The sequence below is a fragment of the Arachis hypogaea genome, chromosome 11 (assembly GCF_003086295.3).
Source record: "Arachis hypogaea cultivar Tifrunner chromosome 11, arahy.Tifrunner.gnm2.J5K5, whole genome shotgun sequence".
Lineage (NCBI taxonomy): Eukaryota > Viridiplantae > Streptophyta > Magnoliopsida > Fabales > Fabaceae > Arachis > Arachis hypogaea.
The window spans coordinates 85,732,488-85,740,077 of record NC_092046.1 but is presented as its reverse complement, the minus strand read 5'-3'; the positions used below and the strand labels follow the sequence as shown (position 1 = coordinate 85,740,077).

At 37.3% G+C, this 7,590-nt stretch overlaps 1 non-coding gene across 1 annotated transcript; it reads left to right on the top strand.

Annotated features, from left to right (window-relative positions):
* Positions 1-2,182: 2,182 nt before the first annotated feature.
* On the top strand, positions 2,183-2,291 carry LOC112724385 (small nucleolar RNA R71). Its single transcript, XR_003163550.1, has one exon. It is a non-coding gene; the product is annotated as a small nucleolar RNA R71 (small nucleolar RNA).
* Positions 2,292-7,590: the final 5,299 nt, after the last annotated feature.

The following is a 7,590-nucleotide window of genomic DNA, read 5'->3' as shown; positions in this document are numbered from 1 at the left end:
AAGAAATACGGGAATGGAGCAGCAGCTCTGGTACTCAGAAGAACACAAACCAGAGACCAGAGCATACATCCTAGTGGCAGCATTAACCGGGGTAATAGCAACATCGATTCCAATGATACTCCAGTAACAGCAACATCAGTAATCCTCACAGCAGTAACCAAGGTTGCAACAAAATAGAGAGTTCAAATTCAATGGAATCGGAAATGGAAATAAATTCAATGGAATTGGAAATAGAGATAGCTTACAATGAAATAATAAAGCAGCAACAATAGGGTTTCCGGGCAGCTCCATCATTGGTTCCCAACAACTCCAACAGCAATACCCATAGCGGCAGAGACTTTGGCAATTGCGAAACCAGAAGCAGGGGCAGAACAGAATAGTATAGAGCAAAACCAGCAGTAGCTTCTTCTGACAATAGCTCCTTCTCCGACGAGCTTCAATGGTGGCAGAACAGTGACCTGATGGCAGCACAGGACTCACCAACGACCCTGGCAGCGGCGGAGATCCTTTCTTCCTCTTCTATGTGTGTGTTCTGCGATGATGACGGCTTGGGCAGTAGCTGCGGTGTCAACCCAGTAGCAGCGACAGCATGACGGTTCCGCACTGATGGAAGCACAACGGTGACGCAGCAGAGGCTCCCTCCTCTACTGGCTCTCGCGTGGTTCACAGCGGAGATTCACAGCCCCAGCGACGGTGACTATGACGCGATGAGCAGCTTCTTCCTTGCGGTGTCTGGCTCCCTTCGAGCTTGACGGTGTTTGGTGGCAATGAAGGCATGGCGGCGACGTTGTGCAGTGGCGGCGCAATGGCGGGCTGAACATGGTTGGGTGTGGCACAACAAGCTGTGCGTCTTCTTCCTTCTCTTCTCGCGGATCTCTCTCTCTCTGTTGCAGCTCCCTCATCCCCGGTGCCCTCTTCCTCTCAGATCTCCTTCTCCCTTCCCAACAGCAGCGGCGGCGGTGGCAGTGACACCCATCACGCCGCCTTCCTCTCCTTCCCCCATTCTCCCTTTCCTGCGTCTCCCTTCCCGTCTCTTCCCTTTCTTTCTTCTTTCTTTTTCTGGTTTACTGAAGCTGTTAGGTTGTTTTTGGGGAAGGGCTATGGCGGCTAGGGTTAGGAAAATTAGGATTAGTGTTGTGTTTTGGGGATTTAGGGTTTTAATTTGGGAATTAGGATTTCGTGATAAAATTTAGGGATTGTAGGTTAATCTGAAATCTAATTAAATCTCTAAAATATTATTTATTGTATCAAAATACTAATTGATTTAAAATCAAATATTAAATTTCGAAATCTCAATTACTTAAACCAAGCCATATAAAATTCTTATTATGTTATATTTGCTAAACTTTATTATTTAAATATAGAAAATAATTCGATAATTATAAAATCAGATAAAACCTTAAATTACTTTAAACTCAATTAACCAAAATTTGCTTTAATTATCTTTAATAAAATAATTTCTGAGGTTAAGGTACATAATGAATAAATAAATCAAAATTAGCTCTTAATAAGATTTTTCTGAAATTTCTGGATCTTACAGAGGATCTTGTTTCAGTTAAGAAACTATGAGTGGCCTTAGAGAGGCTGGAAACTAGAATGGCTAAGTCAGAAAGGCTCTGCTTATGAGTTTCCATATTCCCTTGAGAAGATGGGAATGGTGGCCTGTTGTTGAACCTATTCTGGTTCCTTCCACCATGATTATTATTGAAGCTTTGCTGAGGCTTTTGTTGATCCTTCCATGAAAGGTTAGGATGATTCCTCCATGAAGGGTTGTAGGTGTTTCCATAGGGTTCTCCCATGTAGTTCACCTCCTCTATCGTGGGTTGATCAGGATCATAAGCTTATACTTCAGAAGAAGCTTCTTGAGTGCTGCCAGCTGCAGCTTGCATTCCCATCAAATGCTGAGAGATCATATTGACCTGCTGGGTTAAGATCTTGTTCTGAGCCAATATGCCATTTAGAGTGTCAACTTCAAGAACTCCTTTCTTCTGAAGGACCCCATTGTTCACATGGTTTCTCTTAGAAGTGTAAATGAATTGGTTGTTTGCAACCATCTCAATGAGTTCTCTTGCTTCTGTAGGTGTTTTCTTCAAGTGAAGTGATCCACCTGCAGAGCTGTCCAATGATATTTTGGACATCTCAGACAGACCATCATAGAAAATTCCTAGGATAGACCATTCTGAGAGCATGTCAGGAGGGCATCTCCTGATCAGTTGCTTGTATCTTTCCCAAGCTTTATAGAGGGATTCACCTTCTTTTTGTATGAAGGTTTGAACTTCCACTCTGATTTTGTTCATTCTTTGAGGACAAAAGAATTTGGCCAAGAAAGCATTGACCAGCTTCTCCCAAGAGTCTAGGCTCTCTTTAGGTTGAGAATCTAACCATATCCTAGCTCTGTCTCTAATAGCAAAGGGAAAGAGCATAAGTCTGTAGACCTCAAGATTCACTCCATTGGTCTTAACAGTGTCACAAATTTGCAAGAATTCAGCTAGGAACTGATGTGGATCTTCCAGTGGAAGTCCATAGAACTTGCATTCTGTTGCAGAAGAGAGACTAACTGAGGCTTAAGCTTAAAGTTGTTAGCTCCAATGGCAAGTACAGAAATGCTTCTGTCATAGAATCAGAGGTAGGCATGGTGAAGTCACCAAGAACCTTTCTTGCCTCTCCTTCATGATTAGGCTCGGCTGCCATGTTTTCACCTTCTTGTTTGAACTTTTCTGAGAGGTTTCTTCCGGAGCGTTGTACTTTAACTTGTTGTAAGCTCCTCTTTAAAGTCCTCTCAGGTTCAGGATCAAGATTAAAGAGTGGCTCTTTATCCATGTTCCTGGTCATAAACAAGAAAACACAGATACAACAAGAAAGGAAGCTTCTATGCCAGAGAACAGAGAACTCCCAGTAAAATGTGAGGGATAAAAGAAAGAAGAATGAAGATAGAAGAAGGAGAAAAAGAATTCGAATAATAGAAGTAGAAAGATAAACAAGAATTAAAATATTTTTATTTTTTTCTATTTATTTATTTATTTCGAAATTAAAAGTTAATTAATCAAAAAGATTTGAAAATTAAATGATGAATTTTCAAAAATAGAAGAGAGATAGAAGAGAATTTTCGAAAATAGGAGAGAGAAGAATTAGTTAAGAAGTTTTGAAAAAGAAGAAAGAGAAAACAAGTAACTAATTAAGAAAGATTTGGAAACAAAATAAGATAGAAGATTAGAAAAGATTTTATTTTGAAAATATTTGAAAAAGTCAACAAGATAAGATAAGAATAAGAATTGAAAAGATTTGAAAAGATTTAGTTTCAAAATTTAAAAGAAGATAAGATAGAAAAGATTTTAAATTAAAGATAAGTTAGGTAAGAAAGATAAGATAAGGAAGTTAAGAGAAAATAAGTTTTAAATTAAAAAGATTTGAAATCAAAATCAAGAAGTTAGTTCTAATTTTAAAAAGATTTGAAATTTAAAATTTAAATTTTAAAAGAAAGATAAGATAAGAAGAATCAAATTTTAAAAGAAAATATTTGAAAAGAAGTTGAAGAAGATAAGATTTGAAATTTGATTTTTGAAAAAGATTTGATTTTGAAATTTTAAATTTTAAATTTTAAATTTTAAATTTTAAATTTTAAATTTTGAATTTTGAATTTTAAATTTTGAATTTGAAATAAGATCAGATAAGATTTTTAAAAATTGAATTTTGAATTTGAAACAAGATAAGATAAAGATTTGAAAAAAAGATATGATATTTGAAAAGATTTGACTTTGAAATTTGAAATTAAGATAAGATAATGATTTTGAAATTAAAATTTGAAATTTTTGTTGTAATTTTCGAAAATTAATGCAAATATAAGAAAATATATTTTATTTTTTTGATTTTTTGAATTTAATGAAGAAAGAGAAAAACAACAAAAAGATACCAAACTTAAAATTTTTAGATCTAAGAATACCTAGTGTGCGAAAATTAAGAAGAAAAATACAAAGAGACACCAAACTAAAAAATTTTAAGATCAAAACAAAAAGAAAAACAAGAATTCTTTGAAGATCAAGAAGAACACCAAGAACAAAACTCAAAGAATTCAAAGAAAACAAGAACATGCAAAGAACACCAAACTTAAAAATTTTGAAAACTAATGACACAATTTTTGAAAAATTATAAGAAAAGATACAAGAAGACACCAAACTTAAAAATTGATACAAGAATCAAACAAAGAACACTATTTTTGAAAATTTTTAGAAAAAAGACTCAAAGAAATTCGAACAAGAACAAGAACAAAAACAAAAGACTCAAACCAAAAATAAAAGATTGATAAAGAAAAGAAAAGATTTTTGAAAATTTTTTTATTTTTTTCGAAAAAGAAGAATAAAATAAAAGACTCTAACAAAAGTAAAGACAATACCTAATCTAAGCAACAAAATAATCTGTCAGTTGTCCAAACTCGAACAATCCCCGACAACGGCGCCAAAAACTTGGTGCACGAATTCCCACACTTCGTACACTGAACCAGCAAGTAGACTGGGTCATCCAAGTAATACCTAAGCGAGTCAAGGTCGATCCCACGAGGATTGTGATTTGAAGCAAGCTATGGTTATCTTGCAGATCTTAGTCAGGCGGATAGAAGAGTTGTTGGATTTGTTTAAACGCATAAAAGGAATAAAGAGATCTTAACTAGGTTGATATGTTTATAATGATAAGAAGATGGTTAAGGCTTGGAAATGGTTTGTTCTTTTGGATTAATTCTGGTCTTACTGTCTTGTTCAACTTTGAATGATTTCTTCTATGGAAGGCTGTATGTGATTGATGCCGGTTGAGAGGTCGCCAATGCTCCTCTAGATCTGAACCCCAGGGTTAGTGTGGATCCATTCTGATTGAGGGTGAAGCTCCTACAGTCCATTCTCCTTAATGATCCTACTCAAAATGCTACAAACAAGGTCGAATCTTCCGGATCAGAGAATGCTGCGCCTTTGGATTCTAGCCTCTACCACAAAGACTCTAATCTCCCCATACCTCGGCTGAACTAATGTTTCGAGAAGTCCCCAACGAAGTCGTGGATTAGCCGTCTAAGAGATGTGTAATCAAGCTGGTGGTTCAATGCTTTCCAGTTACGTAGTCACACAAACCCAAGAAGAACACGAGTGGTTGTCAGGCACGCGGTCATAGAATGAAGAACGAAGACACATCTTAGAATAGAGAATCAAACACGGATTGAAATAGAACAGTAATACTTTTATTAATCCATAAAACTCAGCAAGGCTCCTCCCTTCAACCTAGGAGGTTTAGAAACTCATACTGATAGAAAATACAATCATAAAAATGTGTAAATTGTGTGTCCTCTTTTGATGAGAGATGTAAAAATCTTTAAATACTAAACTAATGACTAAGGATTACATTAAGAAGGGTAAAACAGTTTTTTAGTGCTAAAATCCACTTTTGGGGCTGGTGCATGAAATTGTGATCTCAGGCAACGGCGCCAAAAACTCTGTGCGCACGTCTTAATATATTGTTTTTCATTCACAACTTCGATACAACTAACCAGCAAGTGCACTGGGTCGTCCAAGTAATAAAACCTTACGTGAGTAAGGGTCGATCCCACCGAGATTGTCGGCTTGAAGCAAGCTATGGTCACCTTGTAAATCTCAGTCAGGCGGATATAAAATAGTTATGGAGTTTTCGAAAATACATAATAAAATAGGGATAGAAATACTTATGTATATCACTGGTGAGAATTTCAGATAAACGTATAGAGATGCTTTTGTTCCTCTGAACCTCTGCTTTCCTGCTGTCTTCATCCAATCAGTCTTACTCCTTTCTATGGCTGGCTTTATGTAAGGACATCACCATTGGCAATGGCTACCTTTGATCCTCTCTGGAAAATGGTCCGATGCGCTGTCACTGCATGGCTAATCGTCTGGAGGCATCACCGTGGTCAATGGCTGCATCCTATCCTCTTGTGAAAATGGTCCAAATGCTCTGTCACAGCACGGCTAATCATCTGAGGTTCTCGATCATACTGGAATAGGATTCACCCTCCTTTTGCGTCTGTCACTACGCCCAGCACTCGCAAGTTTGAAGTTCGTCACAGTCATTCAATGCCAGAATCCTACTCGGAATACCACAGACAAGGTTTAGACTTTCCGGATTCTCATGAATGCCGCCATCAATCTAGCTTATACCACGAAGATTCTGATTAAGAGATCCAAGAGATAATCATTCAATCGAAGGTAGAACGGAAGTGGTTGTCAGGCATATGTTCATAGGGAATGATGATGATTGTCACGTTCATCACATTCATGTTGAAGTGCGAATGAATATCTTAGAAGCGGAATAAGTTGAGTTGAATAGAAAAACAGTAGTACTTTGCATTAATTCATGAGGAACAGCAGAGCTCCACACCTTAATCTATGGAGTGTAGAAACTCTACCGTTGAAAATACATAAGTGAAAGGTCCAGGCATGGCCCAATGGCCAGCCCCCATGATCTAAGAACCAGACGTCCAAAGATGATCAAAAGATGTCTAATACAATAGTAAAAAGTTCTATTTATAATAAACTAGCTACTAGGGTTTGCAGAAGTAAGTAATTGATGCATAAATCCACTTCCGGGGCCCACTTGGTGTGTGCTTGGGCTGAGCTTGAATGTTACACGTGCAGAGGCTCTTTCTGGAGTTGAACGCCAGGTTGTAACGTGTTTCTGGCGTTCAACTCTGGTTTGTGACGTGTTTCTGGCGTTTAACTCCAGACAGCAGCGTAGAACTGGCATTCAACGCCCTTTTACGTCATCTAAACTCGGCCAAAGTATAGACTATTATATATTTCTGGAAAGCCCTGGATGTCGACTTTCCAACGCAATTAGAAGCGCGCCATTTTGAGTTCTGTAGCTCTAGAAAATCCACTTTGAGTGCAGGAAGGTCAGAATCCAACAGCATCAGCAATCCTTCTTCAACCTCTGAATCTGATTTTTGCTCAAGTCCCTCAATTTCAGCCAGAAAATACCTGAAATCATAGAAAAACACACAAACTCATAGTAAAGTTCAGAAATGTGAATTTAACATAAAAACTAATGAAAACATCCCTAAAAGTAACTAGACTCTACTAAAAACAAACTAAAAACAATGCCAAAAAGCGTATAAATTATCCGCTCATCACAACACCAAACTTAAATTGTTGCTTGTCCCCAAGCAACTGAAAATAAAATAGGATAAAAAGAAGAGAATATACTATAAATTCCAAACTATCAATGAAACATAGCTCCAATCAGATGAGCGAGACTTGTAGCTTTTTGCCTCTTGAATAGTTTTGGCATCTCAATTTATCCATTGAGGTTCAGAATGATTGGCATCTATAGGAACTCAGAATTCAGATAGTGTTATTGATTTTCATAGTTCAGTATGTTGATTCTTGAACACAGCTACTTTATGAGTCTTGGCCATGGCCCTAAGCACTTTGTTTTCCAGTATTACCACCGGATACATAAATGCCACAGACACATAACTGGGTGAACCTTTTTAGATTGTGACTCAGCTTTGCTAAAGTCCCCAATTAGAGGTGTCCAGGGTTCTTAAGCACACTCTTTTTTTGCTTTGGACCTTGACTTTAACCG